Here is a 19,102-nt window from a genome sequence, read left to right on the forward strand (position 1 = left end):
ACTCTATAGAAATACAGATTATCATCAATACCTATTTCGAAAACCTCTACTCTCAAAGGTTTGATAACATAGAAGAAATAGACAGATTTTTAGAAACATATGAAGTATCAAAGCTAAATCAAGAGGATGTAAAACTGCTGAATAACCCAATCTCTATCAATGAAATTGAGCATGTAATTAATTCCTTACCTACAAAGAAGAGCCCAGGCCCAGACAGATTCACTACAGAATTCTACAAGAAATACAAAGAAGAACTAATGCTGACACTCCTCAAACTCTTCAATGAAATTGAAAGGGAAGCAATCCTTCCTAAGTCATTCCTGGAAGCAAATATTACTCTAGTACCAAAAACTGAGAAAGACCCAACTAAAAAAGAGAACTACAGACCAATCTCCCTAATGAACACAGATGCAAAAATCCTCAATAAAATATTGGCAAATAGGATGCAGCAAATCATCAAGAAGATTATACACCATGACCAAGTGGGATTCATCCCAGGCATGCAGGGATGGTTCAACATACTTAAATCAATAAATGTAATCCACCATATCAGTAAAGCCAAAAGTAAGAATCACATGATCATTTCTATAGATGCAGAAAAGCCTTCGATAAGGTCCAACATTCATTCATGATAAGAACTTTACAGAAAATTGGAATAGATAGTCTTTACCTCAATATAATAAAGGCCATCTACAACAAACCAACAGCCAGTATCATACTAAATGGCCAAAAATTGAAAGCCTTTACTTTAAAATCAGGCACAAGACAAGAATGTCCTTTATCACCACTCCTATTTAATATAGTACTGGAAGTACTAGCCAGAGCAATTAGACAAGAGAGAAAAATAAAAGGGGTAAAGATAGGAAAAGAAGAAGTTAAATTGTCATTGTTTGCAGATGACATGATACTCTACATAGAAGACCCCCTAAACTCCATTGAAAGACTCTTAGATATAATAAATAAATTCAGTAATGTAGCTGGATACAAAATCAATACTCAGAAATCAATAGCATTCCTATACACTAACAACAAAATTACAGAGAGAGAAATAACAGAAGCCACACTCTTCATACTAGCAAGCAAAAAAATGAAATATCTAGGAATTACTCTTACGAAAGAAGTGAAAGTCCTATATAGGGAAAATTATAATACACTGAAAGAAGAAATGGAAGATGATCTCAGAAAATGGAAAGACATCCCATGCTCATGGATAGGAAGAACAAACATTGTGAAAATGGCCATTCTCCCAAAACTCTTATACAGATTCAATGCAATCCCAATAAAAATACCACCATACCTTTTAGATCTAGAGAAATCACTCCTAAAATTCATCTGGAACCAGAAGAAACCTAGAATAGCAAAGGCAATTCTAAGCAGCAAAGGCAAGGCAGGAGGCTCACAATCCCTTACTTGAAGTTATACTATAAAGCAACTGTAGTAAAATCAACATGGTACTGGAATCAAAACAGAGCCAAAGATCAATGGAATAGATTAGAAGACACAACCACAACTACAAACACACTCAACCACCTTAACTTTGATAAAGGAGCCAAGCAGGTTCACTGGAAGAATGACAGTCTCTTTAATAAATGGTGTTGGAAAAACTGGCTCTCCATTTGCCGAAAACTAAAACTAGACCCAAGCCTATCACCATGTACTAAATTAAAATCTAGATGGATCAAAGATATGAATATTAAAACAGAAAGACTAAATCTATTGGAAGACAAATTAGGTAGAAACCTTGAAGACATAGGGGTAGGTAGAGAATTCATGAACAGGACTCAAACTGCACGGGAAATACTTCCCAGAATTAATAACTGGGACCACCTCTTATTAAAAAGTTTCTGCAAGTCAAAAGAAATACCCAGCATAATGAAAAGAAAACCCACAAACTGGGAAAAAATCTTAGTGAACTCTCCCTCAGACAAGGGACTTTTGTCTAAAACATATAAAGAATTAAAAAATCTCAGACCCCCAAAATTAAAAGATCCAATCCAAAAATGGGCATCTGAGATGAATACACACTTCTCAGATGAAGAAATACAAATGGCAAATAAATACATGAAAAAATGTTCATCATCATTAGTCATTAGAGAAATGCAAATTAAAACCACACTGAGATTCCATCTCACTCCTGAAAGAATGGCCAGGATCAAGAAAACCAACAACAACAACTGCTGGAGAGGCTGTGGGGAAAAAGGAACTCTCCTACACTGTTGTTGGGAGTGTAGACTGGTACAACCTTTGTGGAGGTCAGTCTGGAGATTTCTCAAAAAACTGGGATTGGAAGCCCCATTTGTTCCAGCTATTCTACTTCTAGGCATATTTCCAGAAGAACTGAAAGCATCATACCACAGTGATATATGCACACCTATGGTTATAGCAGCACAATTTGTAAAAGCCAAATCTTGGAAACAACCCAAATGTCCATCAACTGAGGAATGGATAAAAATGTTGTGGTATTTCTATACAATGGAGTACTACTCAGCTATAAAGAAGGATCACATTGAGATATTTATCAATAAATGGGTGCAGCTTGAAACCATACTAAAATAAATCAAACTCGCATCTGTGAACACTGAATAGTTTCCCTAGTGTAGGAAATGATTCAAATATATAAAAGTATGTGGTAACCATGATTCCCCATTACGTGGCCTTGAAGCCTTATAAAGTTTTCACATTGCAATGGCTTTATTCTGGGCTGTTTGATATTATGGCCTGTGATGCAATGAACAGCTATTTTGAAGAAAACAAGACATCATAATAGCTAGTGCTGATTTAATGCCATCTTGTTTTAAAGCCCCACCAAACTATGGCTCTTCTGTCCCCATTGGTTTTATCATGTTGTATCTTGCTGGATTTTATCATGTGTGGTAGTATAAACAAAAATTGTTATAGGCAAAGAGACAATATAGAAACCATTGTTCATATTTCTGTTAGCTGGTTCTAAATACTCTACAATGCTTTCATCCGCTTGAATGGTGTTACACTGTCTTGATATGTTTGGTGCTATAGCATATGAAGTTATATTCAAATATTTTAAGGAAAAAGACACTATGGTAACTACTATTAAGTCGGGTTATTTGGTGGTGAAGCACTAGGTTGCTGAAACTGTCATGCTTTGACCTGTATTGTTATGTTATTAAGCCCTCTTTTATCTCAACCTCTCCCTTATTCATTAAAAAATTATTTAATTTTTTTTCTTTTTTAAACTAAGGGGAAAAATCAAAAAATCTAGCAGGATATATTATAGTAACCTTTTTGATTTCCTATTAACTTGATTTGAAGTTCTGTAATACTCCCACTATCTTGTTTTGACTGATTAGACTCTGTTTCTCTCTGTATGATAGTATTAAGTATCAGAGTATAGGCAACTACTTTGAAGGCAATAAGGTTCACTTGATGCCCATTCTAGTTTGACTATTATCCTCTTTTGAAGTTCTGTAAAGTTTACAATGTTTAGGTTTTATTGGACTTGTTCTCTACTGTTTTGTTCAACTTTATAATACCTAATGAGATGGACAATTCTTCTTAAGGAAGCAAGAGGCATCGTGGTAACCATTGTTGATAACCTTGTACTCTGTTTTTACATCATGTGCTATGTGTATCTTTGGTTTTGACTGACAGCTTTGTTTTATCATGTTTGATTTTATTCTCTTACAAAAAAAGTAATAAGATCTATGGGAGCAATAAAACCCAAAATGTGTAAATTTTGTTGTAATAAAGAGAGGGAAAAAAAAGTGCCCAAAAGGATACAACAGCAAGTGTGTTTAGGTGTGTTAAATAGATGACCATATTAATATTTTTGATTGGATCATTGAACACAACTGTTTGCAAACTCACTATTTGAATGTTCACTTTGTATGCTTTGATCCTGTGACCTGAATCACCGTTACAAAGATGATAGTGTGTAATCTATTAACTGGTGATATCTTACTTTTTTTTTCTTTTTGTAGTTCTGTATTACTTGTACTCTTACACTGTTTTTTTCTTTTTTCCTTTTAAATAAAAAAAAAAAAACTAACGCGCATTTCAGGTGGGCCCCAAATCCACTGCTTTGTGTCATTATAAGCACATACAGAGGGTGACTTAGGACACAATGGAAAAGAAAAGGCTATGTAAGGAGAGAGGCAAAGAATGGCAGGATACAGCTGAGTCAAAGAACACAAACTAGCTACCACAAGACAGGAAGAAGGAATGAAGTCTGCACAGTGATCCTGTGGGCAATGGACAATCTTGAGATGACTCAAGAGGGCAGAGACGATCTTAGCCTAGGGGATCCTGTCCTGGAGTGTTTTTAAATCTTAGTGGTTTTAGTTTAGTTTTAGTGGGTGGGACAGAATCACCCATCCCAAAAATTAATGGGAAATCTCAAAAACATGATACTGATAATCCCAAGGTTCCATTTATCCCTTAAGGAAGTATGTAAAATTAGCCATTGTGAATTTGTGGTCCCCAAAAGGATAGTTGGGTTATGGCTTGTGATTGGACATCCCAACAAAGCCTCATGCAGCCATAGGTGGGGCTTTCTCAGAGGTGCTGGATCTAGCAGGTGTGATTGATTCATGGTACAATGCAGGGTTAAGGGTACCAGGATTAAGGGTGTCAGCCTGGATACAATATAAGGGCCAGAAACAGGCTTGCTTTAGTTACTCGTAGGTTGGCTGCTTGCTTGCTTTGCTGTCTTTTGCCTGCCATAAACCATTTCTCCTCTACCATGCTAACCTGCCTTGGACCGAGCCAACTACGGACAGATATGTTTACAAACTGTAAGCCAAGTAAACCTTTCCTCCTTTAACTTCGGGTGTCGGGTATTTTGTCTCAGCAATGACACAAAAAGACAGAACTTGGTACCAGAGTCATGGGGTTGTTGGTGTGACTGTACCTAGCTAGGTGGCTCAGGAGCCTGTGGAACTAGCTCGTCAGGAAAGGTTTGGAGGTGCCAGTTTAAAGAAGAGCCCTGGCAAACTTGAGGTCCTGAGTTCAATTTCCAGAGAAGAAGGAGGAAGAGAAGGAGGAAAAGGAGCAGGAGAATAAATTGGGAAATTCTGGTCCGAGTTCAGAAGGCTGAACACTGTCAGAAATGCTGCTGGTAAAGATCAGTCTCAGGAGGTTTCTGCTGGGAAGGAGGACTGCATTGGCTGCTGGACTCCAGAGGATGTGTTACGGCTTAGCAGAAAGTTAGTCTGCATTTTGCTCATGTCCAGAGACTGCCAGAGACTGAGATTAAAGACAGCAGACTAATTAATCTGATAGAAGACATTTCAAGGCAGTTGAATGTCGAGGCAGTAACATGGCTATTGTTGGGGGCTTTTCACCACACTCACCTTGAGACTCAAGAGCAAAGAATGCAGACAGGCATTGCGGATCTCCACACCTGCCTTATCAGTGCCAGTCCCCTTCAGCTCACTGCTCCCTTTCCTGTGGAAAGGAAACTGGGCTCCTGGCCTCCTGGTGTCAGTGTCTGTGTATTTGTCACTTCTTTGGGGCTCAGGAGATGAGGAGGTTTTGTGCTCAGCAGCAAGAAGTTTGGAGAAGTTGCTTATCTCAAAAAGAAAAAATATCTAACTTTTAAAAGCTCTATTTTGTAGTGCTGGTTACAGTTAATGTCTAGATTCATCCCCCCGCCCCAAGCCTCATTGGCTCAAAGGTGGGACTTTTGGAAGGAGACTGGATTATTAGCGCTGATGTTACCTTGAACAGCTCCAAATTTCTGTTCCTTACCACAAAGGACCTGTACAGAAAGGCCCAGAAAAAACAGAGACCAAAACAAGCTATGGAAACAAGTTGTTCCAGCACCAAGAAGGCAAAAAACGAGAGATCACCTCTAGAAAGAGACTCCACCGCCTCGGATTCCGTTGCGTTTCCCTCGCTGCCTGAGGTTGCTTGCACACGCTTATTTTCAGTGAGGCTTTTGTGAAGACCTCTTGTCTTTCTGACCAGGTCGTGCCTTTCCTCATTGTTGCAGTTAAGATACACATATTTTGGGTGAGAACATTTCATCAGAAGTCTCTGGTAAACCTTTTCCCTGGCCTGCAGGTGATCTCTGACTCCTGTGTCTTTTTATAGTATGGAACTCTTGTGCACATCACCGAATAACTTGCTTTTGAGGTCATCTCTGGCCTCTTTCCTTTCCCTGAGACCTCACAGCTACTCTTTTAGAGCAGACTGCAGACCTGTCATTCAGCGCAGCTGGCTTTCCACCTGCGTGCTCCAGAGCCCGGGGCTCCCCGGCGGCCCGCCCAGACCCGGCGCAGTTTCGGCCTCCCACTCCGGAACCCGGAATGGGCGCGTGACCGCCTCGCGGGCACGAGCGAGGGTGGCGCTGAGCCGCGGTCCCCGCCCGCCGAGCGCTCTCAGTGCGGGGGCGGGAGCGTTCGGTGTGGGCGCGGGCCACCGAGGGGCCTCCCGGGCGCGGCGCAGGACAGCGAGGGCGCGAGCGGGCCCGAAGCGACCGGGCGGCGGGGCGACGGACGCGGCCACCGCGGGGCCCGAGCGCTCTGAGGCAGTCCCGCGTCCCAGCCCGCGTGTGCTCCCCGGCGAGGCCGCCGCGCCGTCATTCGCCTCCTCGCCCGGCGCCGGGGCGTCGGCCACAGAAACGAAAGCGACTGAGGTGCGTGAGGCCTGGGGCGCGGCCGCCCGGGTTTCGCGGGGAGCGGGCTTCCGGGAAGGGGCGGGACCTGCGACCCCTGGGTGGGCGGAGCTATGCTGCGCGGAAAGCTGGGCGGTGGGCGGGGCCGCGAGCGCTAGCGGAAGTCGGCGGATAGCTGGCGGTCCACCTGTAGCTGGGAAGGCTGGACGCGCCTCTTGTCTGCCAAAGTTTCAGCTCAAGTCCCGACAGCCGCTGCGATCTGCCCTCCGGCCACGGTAGAGGCCTGCCCGCGGAGCATCGCTCCTTCGTTGTTCTGGTAGGATGATGGGTTTTTACTGTAGTATCCTTAGGCTGTTTCTGCTCTTGACCTAACAGAGTTATGTAAAGGTTGAGACCTCTTCCCAACCCTTTGAAAGTTCTTTAACTGTTGCACCAGGGATCGCAGTAGACAGTTGAGCGTTTCTGCGAAGTCTTAGATGTGAGCTGGCAAATGGACCAGGAGCAGCCGACAGCCAGGTGAACATAGGGACGGATATCATGACTCTAAGATATCTCTTAGTCATCAGTGCAGTTTTGCTTTGGTGTCGTGCTTCAGAGTTCATCAGGAAAGGAGGAGGGCATCCTCCTCACCTCAGCAGTTAATAGCTTCCTTGTCTCTTGCTGATCACTGGACTCTTCCTTGGAAAGACATCTTGTTTATCTTGGGCAAAGTATGCAGTAGGGTTAATCAAGAAGTTTGAAGGAGCTAGGCATGGTGGCACATGTCTGTAATCTCAGCATTTGGGAGGTTGAGCCAGGAGGATCTCCTCCAGGGAGAAGCCAGCCTGGGCTACATAGTGCATTTAAGGCCAGCCTGGACTGAATTGAGAGACCCAGTTTTCAAAAGAAAAGTTTGAAGGAGTCCTTTAGTCTATCACTGTTGATACTTTCCGCATTTACATTTAAAGAAACCAAAACACAGATTGAACTTTGAAATGTAGAGTGACTTATTACTCATCTGCTTTTTGTACTCATCTGTCCATCATTTCTCCATATTTCTACTACTAGGATACTCAGTTAGTGTAGGCAGGTAAGGCTGTAAGATAGATCTTTGCATCTCCATTTTCCCAAGTTGTTATTGTTTACAGTTATTGTATATCTCTTGCATTGTCTGAGAAAGTTCCTTTCTTGTGAATAACTTTGAGGCCATCTGCTGGGTGGTGTCTCTTCCCAAGTGAAAAGTCTGATGTAAAGACTTAATTTTCCATTGACTAGCACCAGGAAGGCACAGTTTACTATCATCTGACTATAACCATCCTGACCAAAGGAACCCATAGGAGAGAGCCCATTTAGTTTCTGACCAGAATATTTGGGCCAAGTCTGGTTAAGGCACCCTTCCCAGATCTGGGGGGCTGGAAGTGGGAGGCCCTGGAGCAGCTTTTTTTTTTTTTTTTTTTTTTTGCTGTTATGGCAGCCAATTGATTACCTTGAGATACTTGTCAACTTCCTTTAGGTATCCTCTACAGTGAAGAGCATATAGCCAGATTTTTTAAAAATCTACTTGCTTATGATACTTTGTGGGAGATCCATTTGCTGTCAGATTATTTCTTTCTTTCCATAGGGCTGCATGGGCATGCAGTACTATGGAAGCATATCTTGAGTCAGTAGAAATATTGACTTTTTGTTCTTTACTGAGTTGTAAGGCCCTGGGCACAGCTGTGAGCTCTGTTAACTGAGTACTGATCCCAGGTACAAGTGAGGGACTTTCAAGTGTGTGATGTAGTCACCGCTGCGTACCCTGCCTTTCACATCCCATCTTCCATGATGGAGCTGCCACCACAGAAGAGGGTCAGAGCAGGGCCAGCAAGGGTGTGTCTAACCAGTTGGCTCAGGCTGGGTGTGTGTGGGGAATTACCTATTCACAGACATGTCTGTCAGCCTGTTTCCACCTTACCTGGTGGGTTTCTGGGTTAAGGAGGAACATGTGTTTATTTAAATGGCTGGGCCCTCTAGAAGAAGAGCCAGGTATTTAAGAAGTCAGTTATCTGATAGCCATAGGCTCCCTTTGGAAGAAAGAAGTCTGCCACATCATGAGGTGTATGTACAATGAGATCTTTACCTGAAGTCAGCTTGGATGCCTCCAGCACTAAGACTGCTACTGCTGCCACAGCTCTTAAGGCACACAAGCCATCCCTGTGCTACAGTGTCTGATTTATGACTCAGATGCCCTCGGGCTGTGGAACAGGTCCCCAATCCTGTGAAAGCACTCCCAAAGCCAGGCCCCAACTTTCATCAGTGTACAAACTGAAATGGTGTAGTGTTGGTAGGCTCGGGGCTACGGCATTTAGAAGGACTTGTTTAAACTTCTGGAATTCAGTTTGGGAATCGGGTTCCCAGTTAAACTATATGTATCTGCCTTTCAGGCTTCTTTTGTAAGTTGGTAAAGGGTTTGCACAAGCTCACCATATCCTGGTATCCAAAGGCAACAAGAGGTTGCAATTCTTAGGAGTACCCTTAGCTGTCTTAGAATCTTGGGCTGTAGGAAGGAAAGAATTCGTTTAATTCTTTCTTCCCCCAGCGTTTGGGTTCCCTTGAATATGATAGGGCCAAAAAATTTTACCTGAAGGCTGTAAAGTGTGTCTTAGACATAGAGACTTTATAACCCCTGTCTACTAGAAAATTCAGCAGAGCACAAGTGCGTTGGCTAAAGAGCTCTTCTGAGGGGGCACAAAATAGTACATCATCTATATATTGGAAGACCACCACCTGAGAAAATTTAAAACCCACCTCATTGTGGGAAAGCACTTGTCCAAAAGAAGAGGACTGTCTCCGAATCCTTGAGGAAGCACGGTCCCAATCATTTGAGAAATCTGGTAGTGAGGATTTTCAAAGGCAAAAATAAACTGGGAATCTTACATACTTACATACGTAAAGGGATGCAAAAAAAGGAATCTTAAATCTAACACTGAGAACCAGCTGGCATCTTCTGGGGTCTGAGAAAGGAGAGTGTGTGGATTAGATACCACTGGGTAGATTGGGACTACTGTTTAATTTATCAGTCTAAGGTCCTGTACCAACCTCTACTCTCACTGAATCTTTGAACTCCCAAGATCAGAATATTACATGGACTGTTACCTGGTTCAACTAAACCTCATGTCCTTAAGTTACCAATTATAGGCAGTAATTTCTCTTCAGGTCTTAAAGGATGTTGTCTCAGGGAGGAAAAATAGTAGGATATTAGATGTATGTGCAGCAGAGCAGCTCTTACTGCCCTGTTTTACTTTTAGGTGCCCATACCTCAGGAGTTATTCCTGCCTCCATGAAGCGAAGGCAGTGTACCTGACCTGCATGCATATATACTACAATATTTAAACAGGATACAAGATGTCTGCCAAAGAGGGGAACTGGACTTTCAGGCATGCTCAAAAAAGGAATGTAAAAAGCAAGCCATCTCAGTTGTGGCTTAAGGATTGTGAGAAAGAGGGAGATACCTGCTCTCTGGTGACTCCTTTCACTGAGGTATGGCTGGAAGGAAGGCCAGGATTGAAAAGAAGGACTAAGGGTCATGCACTAGTGTCCAGCAGTAGGTTGCTTTCTTTTCTCTTCATAGTCTGGATTACCAGGGGCTCCTCTGTGGAGATGGCAGTTTGGCCAGTAGGAGAAAGCAGGCAGGGTCCAAGGACCCTTGTCTTGTAGACCAGCTGGTAGACCAGCTGGTAAGATGAATCAGAACCCTGGACCTTCCATGTCAGAAGCTAGTCTGACTTCCTTCGATCACCTTTGCAATTAGGGTGTGTCCCAGGAGACTTCTCACTGCAGGTTTTTGGTCTGGTTTCATGGCCTGGCTTTCAGCAGTGGTAGCACAGGAGCTTAGTGATTGTCTAGCTCTTTTTGGCACCCTGAGAATTAGACTGAGAGTCTATTCCTTTTAAGCCTGCAACCAAGGCAGCCATGTGCTCCTGGGCTCTGTTTTCTCCTTGGCTCCTCCTCTTCTCAATTATAAAATATTGAGAAGGCAATTTTCACTAATGTATCAAGTGAGCTATCTGGGACAAAAGCCATCTTTTGTGGCTTTTTTCTAATATCTGAAGCTGACTAGGTAATAAACTTATCTTTAAGAATAATCTGTCCTTCTGTCGAATCAGGAGCTAGGTATGTATATTTTACCAGTGCCTCTTGTCAGTGATCTAAGAAGGTAGAGGGGTTCTCATTTTTTTCTTGCTGAATAGTTGACAATGTAAAATAATTGAAGAGTTTAGTTCTTGTCCTTTACAAATCTTCAAGAAAACATGTTTGGAGATGTCTCCTGTTCTAGTCTCCTAGCTGCTTGTTAGGCCAGTAGGAGTCTTGGGCTCCGATGGGAACTGGTTATTCCCCTGGCTGCCTATCTTCTGGTCTTCTAAAAGTAAGAGTATGATATTCATCCCTAATGCAATAGCAGCTTGTAATGCTACTTTTCTCTCATTAAAAGTCAGTGTTTGATTTTAGAGTATACATCTTGCCAGTCGAGCTCATAGGTCTAGGTAAGTCCTCTAGACGCCCCATTGTACTTACAGGGTTGTAGGAAAACTTTCCTAGATCCAGCTTCATCTGATGTAGGTCACTGAGAGAAAAAGACACATGAACTTGGTAGTTCCAAATTCCCCCCTTGCTTCTTGTAAAGGGCACTGTCCTTGAGCAACATGAATAAATGTAGCTAAAGATGGGTATAGCACTGTAGAAGCCTGGATTCTGACTGGTAGAAGCCCCACCCTCAGGACCAAAAGGCAAGTGAGGGACTCAGTAATAGTGGATTGTTTTGGAAACCTTATCCTCAGGTTCCAAAGGCTAGGAAGAGCAGCCACAGGAGCAGGAAAGTGGACGGCTTAAAAGCCTTAGGTATCTGCTTTTCCTGTGTCTCACATGTACTTTTTTTTTTTTTTTTTGTCTTTTTCCTTTTTATCAGTACCGGGGATCAAACTCATGACTGCCTGCTTGCAAGGCAGGTGCTTATGCCGCTGAGCTAAATCCCCAGCCCCTCACATGTACATTTTGAACACAAATAAGGCTTATTTCTTAATACAAAGCAAAGCTGAATGTAAGGCAATTCTGATCATGTTCCCTTTTTTTTTAACAGTAAGATTCTACTTATAAAATAGCATCATAATTAATACTTCCTCTGTATTCCACCTCGGGTCTAGGAGGTGAGTAGACCCTATGCATGTGTAGAACAATATCAAATGGCCCTTTTTCAACATGTAGGGGTCAAACATCTTCCAGTGCTTAAGAATACAGAATCTCTTAAAAGTAAGAGATTTGACGTTGAGTTCCCCATATCTGAAATGCAAAAATAAAGAAGTGGGCATCCTCTTTAATTTCAGTTTGATTTCTGAACTCTCATAGCATCAAATTGATTCCACTCTAGGGCAGGTGGATGCCATCTGGATAGACAAGAAGACAAAATTCAACCAGCCTATCCACCCTAACACTGGTGCACAATTTCATCTTCCCAGGGAGCTCATGTATTACTCTTGTAGCACTTTTATAAGCACATCTTACAATCAGTCTCAATTGTGACAGTAATGTTTAAAGATGGAAGCATTGCTTAGCACTAAACCATTGCTTTCCAATTCTCAGAGACAGAAAATACTAAATAATGAGTCAGAAGTAGTGAGATCATTTCTCAGCCTCCGAAGATCACCTCTAGAGATAGGAGCAACAGTTGACTTGAGGGATTCCTCCTTAGGTCCTAGGGCAAAGAAGTCTCCAAGACACTTCTGTTGTCTGTCTAATCACCTAGGCAACTGTTCGTAGCAGCAAGCCAAGGCTACACTTTTTGAAGTCCATTTAAAAATTTTTATATTGCTGAAGCTCACAGGTTAAACTTATATTCATCACCGAGCAATCACAGTTCATTAGTAAAGGCATATTTATTAGTCTTTTATACGCATATGAAAGAGAAAGGCTGACTAAAATCTCTTTTGTACTCAGTGTATGCAAGGCACAAATGTAAATTATTCTACTGATAGCTGCTTTCTGCTGTGAAAGTCCATAGTTGTTGCAAGCTGGCAAAGTCCTTCTAAAGTTAACTCCTGGCAAGTTGGAGAAAACTTAGGGAGAATCTGTAACTTACTAGCACAGAAAGAGTGGTAGATAAATGGAGAGTTTTCTGCTGGTTACCCACGCAGGCTTTCAGGACTCAGCTTTCACTTAGGAACCTTTGAGTATCTGGGCTGGCCATGACCCACCCCTTGGTCATGCTCTTGGTTTCTACTGGTCCAGAGATCTGTCTATGCAAGGAATCCGCCTGCCTATCTGGTCAACATTCCATTGGCCATTGGCTTTAATGGGGATTCACTAGAAGGTGCTGGGCAAAATCTATGCTCTGCTTTAAGAGTGGAAGCTGCTCTAAGAGCATTTAACTAGCAGGCAGATTAACCACTGTTTTTTAAAATTCTATAAGGGATGGATAAAAGTCTGAGCTAAATATAGATTACATTTCATAAGAAGACCCATTTTACAGAATTGTATGTCAAAGTCCACCAGCGGGTGCTCTAACATTATTCTTCCTAGTGCTGTTGTCAAGCAAGGGACACCAGTAAATTCAGTGCTAGTTCAAATGCAGCATACACAGCACTGGAATAAAATGTCTCATTAAAGAAGCATGCTAACCTTCCCATATTTTTAAATTTATCATTTTCACAAAACAGTGTATATAAGACAAAGCCCATGCAATTACAAGCAACTGACAAACATATAACATAAAAATTTAAAGCATAAAAGAAGTTTGACTACCTAAGTCACAAACTAGAATCTGTGAAACAAAAGTACTGTCTTACATCTGTCCAGTTACCTCGGTGGAAGACCTCTAACTGCTATAGGGGAAAGAAACTTCCACCCTGCTAGATGTCCAGTACACAAGTTCATGTCCTTTAAGACCAAAGAATGAATTCTGGGAACAACAGAGGTTAACAGAATCTAATGGGAAAAGAAATTTCTGTCTGAGAGATGGACGGGTCCCCATTGGGTTGTGAAGGACCTTGCTTTTCAAAGGAATTTTACGGAGCAAAACCAGGAGGTGAAGGTAGGTCTAAGGTGGGAAAAATTATAATCAACTAATAAGAGTACAAGCATAGTCACCACTTAGTGTTAGAGGTTTCTGGTGCAATAGAGAAGCAGAATATAAGAAAAAGTAAAAAGTGGCCTTGTTATTTAAAGGACGTGGTGAAGAGCCCAAACTAGCAAGGGTTTGGCTTTCTCCTCCAACTAGATACAGGGGTGGGGGGTATGTGTGACCTTTGACCGGATGTGGTGGTATTTATGACGCATGAGGAGCTGATTGAAATTTTCTTCGTGCATGCAAGGAAAAGGAGGAGGAAGTTGTAATGGGGAAGGAGGAGGAAGTGGCCATCAGGATAAACATCTCCATTTGGCCTTCCACCACGTTAGACCACCACCATTATGTCTTATAATGTTTTCTATGGCAAAACTCACTTAGGTGACATTGATCCAGTGGGAAATCATAAGGTGGGACAAAGCTGTGGTGAACCAGTAAGATTATGAGTATAATCATTTTGGTAATACTGATTAAATGGGAAATCACAAAGTGGGCATGAGGAGGGACAAAACTTTGGTCAGCCAATCAGATTACAAGTGTAATTGTTTGGGTAATACTGATTAAATGGGGATCAGATGGGGAAGCACATTATGTAGCAAGCATATGTGGACTGAACAGGGGCTTTTTGTGGAGTCAATCAGTGGCCCCCACACCCGAAGTGAAGGATACCCATTTAAGAGTATGAATCACTGCTGTCCACCCCTAGGGGAAGAATGGGGGTGTAGCCATTGCAGCTTTTGTCCTGAGGTCTGGCCTCCGTGAACACGCCTCCCTCACAGGTGCAGTGTATTCTCATCTTTCGAACTGACTCTCCAGGGCTTGTCTGTCTGCCTGCCTATGGTATTCCTATGTAACTTAGCTGTCTGTAATGAAAATAGTTTAACCAACCATGATCATATATATTAGCGATCCCCTTAAAGTTAATTTGCAAATTAATTGGCAAATGAAGAAATTAATAGGTTAAATGAGTCACCTGAAGTGGCTGTGGAATCAAACCCTGTCCTTTCTCCCAAAATTCCTTATCAGCTCACTAACACATGCTGTATCTTTTAGTGTGAGGCAGGGCTGAGGGTGTGGTACAGTTAGCATGTGCAGACCCGAGTTCATTACCCAAAGTTGAATCATTCCTGGGGAAAGAGGAGAGATAGAAACACAAAAGGAAACCCCTGAAAACTCCAGCCAAGGAAATATAAAATGAATACCAGGCTAGACCATTGAGCCACAGGGCTCTGAGGACTGGCTTGTGCCTAGAGCCTTCCTGACACAAGCGTGTCAGACAGTTTCTCTCCTGGCTGCACAAGTGTGGAAGACCAAGTCGGAACTGGTACGTTTGAGATGGGCTGAGCCAAGTGGCAGACACCACACAGAACTCATAACGTTGGACTCTCACCCTGAGTGGGCACGTTTAGAACACAACCGTCCCCTGTGTGTGCGCACTGTGTATTGTTGGTAAATGTTCTTCCACAGCATTGTTTTTGAAACTGTCGAGTAGATTTCAGAGTATGGATGGTTTTCCTCTGCAGGTATAAGTTGTTCTCCATGCTTTTGCTGTCCTATGTAATGTTACCATCATTTACATACCTGTATCAGCATCTCAGATTTTATTCCTCAAAGAACTACTTTGGTCTCTTTCCCATGCCTTGTGTCTGTGCCTCCCCACCCCAGCGGCACCGTCCCAATGCCTGGCCAGGGTGGACCTCCTGGGCACAGTCCCCAGGGCACACCAGCATTGCAAGGGGATCAAAAAGAGTAACTGAGCAGCCCGGCTGACCAGAGCCAGAGCCCTAACACATGCAACAGGTGTTTTTGCATGTTTTCCCCTCATACAACCATTAGCTGATCTGGGAGAGTGTCGTCATTATCCTTGTCATTATCCCTTCTCATGTTGAGGAAACTGAGGGTTCAGTAAGTGTCCCCAGGGCACGGGGCTAATGAATCACAGAACTGCAGCTCCCGCTCTTTCACCTGTGTGGGCCTCTCCCTTTCCCTGCAGCCTCCACCCCTTGACCTGGCAGCCTGCCCTCCCTGGGCCTGCCTCCCAGCTGTGCCTCTTTCCTGGAAGACACTTGTCTTGCTTGGCAGTGCCTTATGTCACAGGGAAGTGCCCAGTAATGTCAGCGTCGTGTGCTGGTATATAGCATCAGGGTAGCCTCTGCACAGTGTAGGTCACTTACCTGAGTTTTCTGCAGCACGCACCAGACAAGACTGTAGACATTCATGTGTTTTTAGAAAGCCCCCACTATGGTGCCTTTGTTTTGTTTGTTTTTGGAACTGGGAATTGAATTCACAACCTTGTGCTTGACAGGCAGGCACTTTGCCGCGGAGCTATGGCCCCAGCCGCTCCCTTACACGGTGCTTTTAAACACCCTGCTCCAACACTGTATTATGAAAAACAACCCAGTGCAAAGGTAGGAGGATTTTCTGGTGTACTTCCCTGTGTGTGCTGCTGTGGCTCTCACTGCTCACTGCATCACATAACCCCTTACATGCACTAGCATGCCTACAGCTTTGTATTGCTCATCCACCCAGCATCACGGCTTTGCATTTCACCTGTGCTCTTCTGTGCATGAGCAATTCAGCAACTTCTTACTGCGGTAGTGCATCCTGTGGTACTTTACCAGGCCCCTGCTGGTGCATGGCGCCATCTCCCCTTTGCAGCTGTTATGAATAGAGCTGCTCTGAACGTGGCACAAGTCTTTTGGGATGTGTGTTTTCATTTCCCTTGAGAGCAGAATGCTGGGTCGCGGTATGTAAGAGCATATTTAGTTTTGTAAGGAACCATCAGACCTGTTTCCCAAACAGTGCTATTCTGAGATCCATCATAATACACTGCACAGCACAGAGAGATTGTCCGACTCATTCTTCCAAACAACTTCCTATTCAGAGAGCACTGTTCTTTATAGTTTCCTACTTCCTACTTTTCTCGTAATTATTTTAAGCCTTTTTTTTAAAAAACCAGTACCAGGGATCAAACTCACGACCACCTGCTTGCAAGGCAGGTGCTTATGCCGCTGAGCTAAATCCCCAGCCCCAAGCCTATTTATTTTCTAAAGCAACTGAACCGTTTGATTACCTGAAGTTCTTACCTGTCCCGGGACCTGGTATTGCTGTTTGTTGTATAGGCTGGATCTGGCTCATAGTGAAATTTTCTTTTGTAGTTTATAATTCTGGACGGCCAGGCCCACATTACATTAAGTTTTTTCATGCAGGGATCCTGTCTACCCTGACATGAATGTGTGTTTTGGCTCTAGCTGTGTAACCTGCGGATGTCATTGTCCTATGATTTCTTTCTACCCGAAGTTCTTAGTTTGGGGGATCTGTGGCCTGAAGTGGATGGCCACAAGGCCCTACATTCAGAGCCCAGATCAAGCTGAAGGAAGGCCCGCAGTTAGCAATTCACAGAGACCTGTTTCTACCCCTGCCCCCCACACCTTGTGTGAGGTACAGGAATTCCTTCGCCAGTGGGCTGCTTTTTTCCTGCTCTCTTCCACTGAGGAGTTCCGTGGCAAGGAGGGCCCTGCTAAAGGGAGTCTCCATCCTGGAACTGTTCTTTTGCCTGCCTTCACCTCAGCTTGCATCCTTAGTAGGCCTTTAACCTCGGATGTCCGGCTGGTGAGGACGGCCTGCGGGGTTTCCACGTGGGCCACTGCTCCTTGTCCAGTGCTATTTGTTTTTTGTTCCTGGGATTCTTTTTCTTTATTTTTCTTTAATTTTTAATTTTTATTTTTATTTTATTTTTTATTTAAAAGAAAAACAAGACAGTATAAGGGTACAAGTAATACAGAATTACAAAAAAAAGGAAGAAATTACTAGTTAATAGATTATATATTGTCATCTTAGAAACAGTTGTTCAAGTTACAGGATTAAAGCATACAAAGTGAACATTCAAACAGTGAGACTGAAAACAGTTGTGTTCAGGGATCCAACAAAAACTCAGTAGTATGGTTATCTGTCTTACACACCTAAACACACTTGCAGTTGTATCCTTTAGAGCTTTTTTTTCCTCTCCTTTTTACAAAAAAGTTTACACATTTTGGGTTTTATTACTTCCGTAGTTCTTACTACTTTTTTTTTGGAAGAGAATAAAACCAAATATGACAAGACAAAGCAGTCAGTCAAAACCAAGGATAGACATAGCACATGATGTAGAGACAGAATACAAGGTGATCAACAATGGTTACCATAATGCCTCTTGCTTCCTTAAAAAGAATTGCCTATATCATTAGGTATAATAAAATTGAACAAAACACTACAGAACAAGATCAATAAAACCTAAACATTGGAAACATTACAGGACTTCAAAAGAAGATAATATTCAAACCAGAATGGGCATCATAGTGAATCTTATTGTCTTCAAAGTAGTTGCCTATACCCTCAAACTTGATACTATCGCACAGAATGAAACAGAGTCTGATCAGTCAAAACAAGATAGTGGGAGTAATACAGGGCTTCAAATCAAGTTAATAGGAAATCAAAAAAGTTACTATAATATATCCTGCTAATATTTTTATTTTTTCCCTTAATTAAAAAATAATACAAATAAATAAATAATTTGTTTAATGAATAAGGGGGAGATTGAGATGAAAGAGGACATAACAACATAACAATACAGGTCAAAGCATGACAATTTCAGCAACCTAGTGTTTCACCACCAAATAACCCGACTTAATAGTAGTTACCATAGTGTCTCTTTCCTTGAAATATTTGAATATAACTTCATATACAACATATCAAGACAAAACCATTCAAGTGGATGAAAGTATTACAGGGTATTTAGAACCAGATAACGGAAAACGAACAATGGTTTATATATTATCTCTTTGCCTATAAAAATTTTTGTTTATACTATCACATTCATAAAATTCAGTAAGATACAACATGATAAAACCAATGGAGACAGAAGAGCAACAGTTTGGTGGGACTTAAAACATGATGATATTAAATCTGCACTAGCTATTATGATGTCTTGTTTTCTTCAGAATAGCTGTTCATTTCATCACAGGCAATAATATCAAGCATTCCAGAATAAAGCCATTCTAATTAATGAGTGAAAACTTTATAAGGCTTCAAAGCCACATAATGGGGAATCATGATTACCATATACTTTCATATATTTGAATCCTTTCTTACACTAGAGAAACTATTCGGTATTCATACATGTGCGTTTGATTTATTTCACTTATGAGTATGATCTCAAGCTGTGCCTATTTATTTATAAATATCTCAATGTGACCCTTCTTTATAGCTGAGTAGTACTCCGTTGTATAAAAATACCACAACTTTTTTATCCATTCCTCAGTTGATGGACACTTGGGTTGTTTCCAAGAGCTGGCGATTACAAATTGTGCTGCTATAAACATAGGTGCACATATATCACTGTGGTATGATGCTTTCAGTTCTTCTGGAAATATGCCTAGAAGTGGAATAGCTGGGTC

The 19,102-nt window shown here is 42.3% G+C and overlaps 1 protein-coding gene across 3 annotated transcripts in view; it reads left to right on the forward strand.

The window, feature by feature from the left end:
- The first annotated feature begins 6,474 nt into the window (after window positions 1-6,474).
- Window positions 6,475-19,102, forward strand: part of Ripk1 (receptor interacting serine/threonine kinase 1) — a 45,266-nt gene continuing 32,638 nt past the window's right edge. Inside the window, exon 1 of one of the 3 annotated variants that reach the window (XM_003468780.5) lies at window positions 6,475-6,613. The gene's annotated coding sequence lies outside the window, so the exon portion shown is untranslated. Of the gene's footprint in view, window positions 6,614-6,733; window positions 6,909-16,054; window positions 16,076-19,102 lie in introns of those variants that run through there. The other 2 variants (XM_013151464.2, XM_063259807.1) reach the window with 2 other exon arrangements.

This window comes from Cavia porcellus, unplaced genomic scaffold (assembly GCF_034190915.1).
Source record: "Cavia porcellus strain 051 isolate PalLab524CR breed Dunkin Hartley unplaced genomic scaffold, mCavPor4.1 scaffold_13, whole genome shotgun sequence".
In the NCBI taxonomy this organism is placed as follows: Eukaryota; Metazoa; Chordata; class Mammalia; order Rodentia; family Caviidae; genus Cavia; species Cavia porcellus.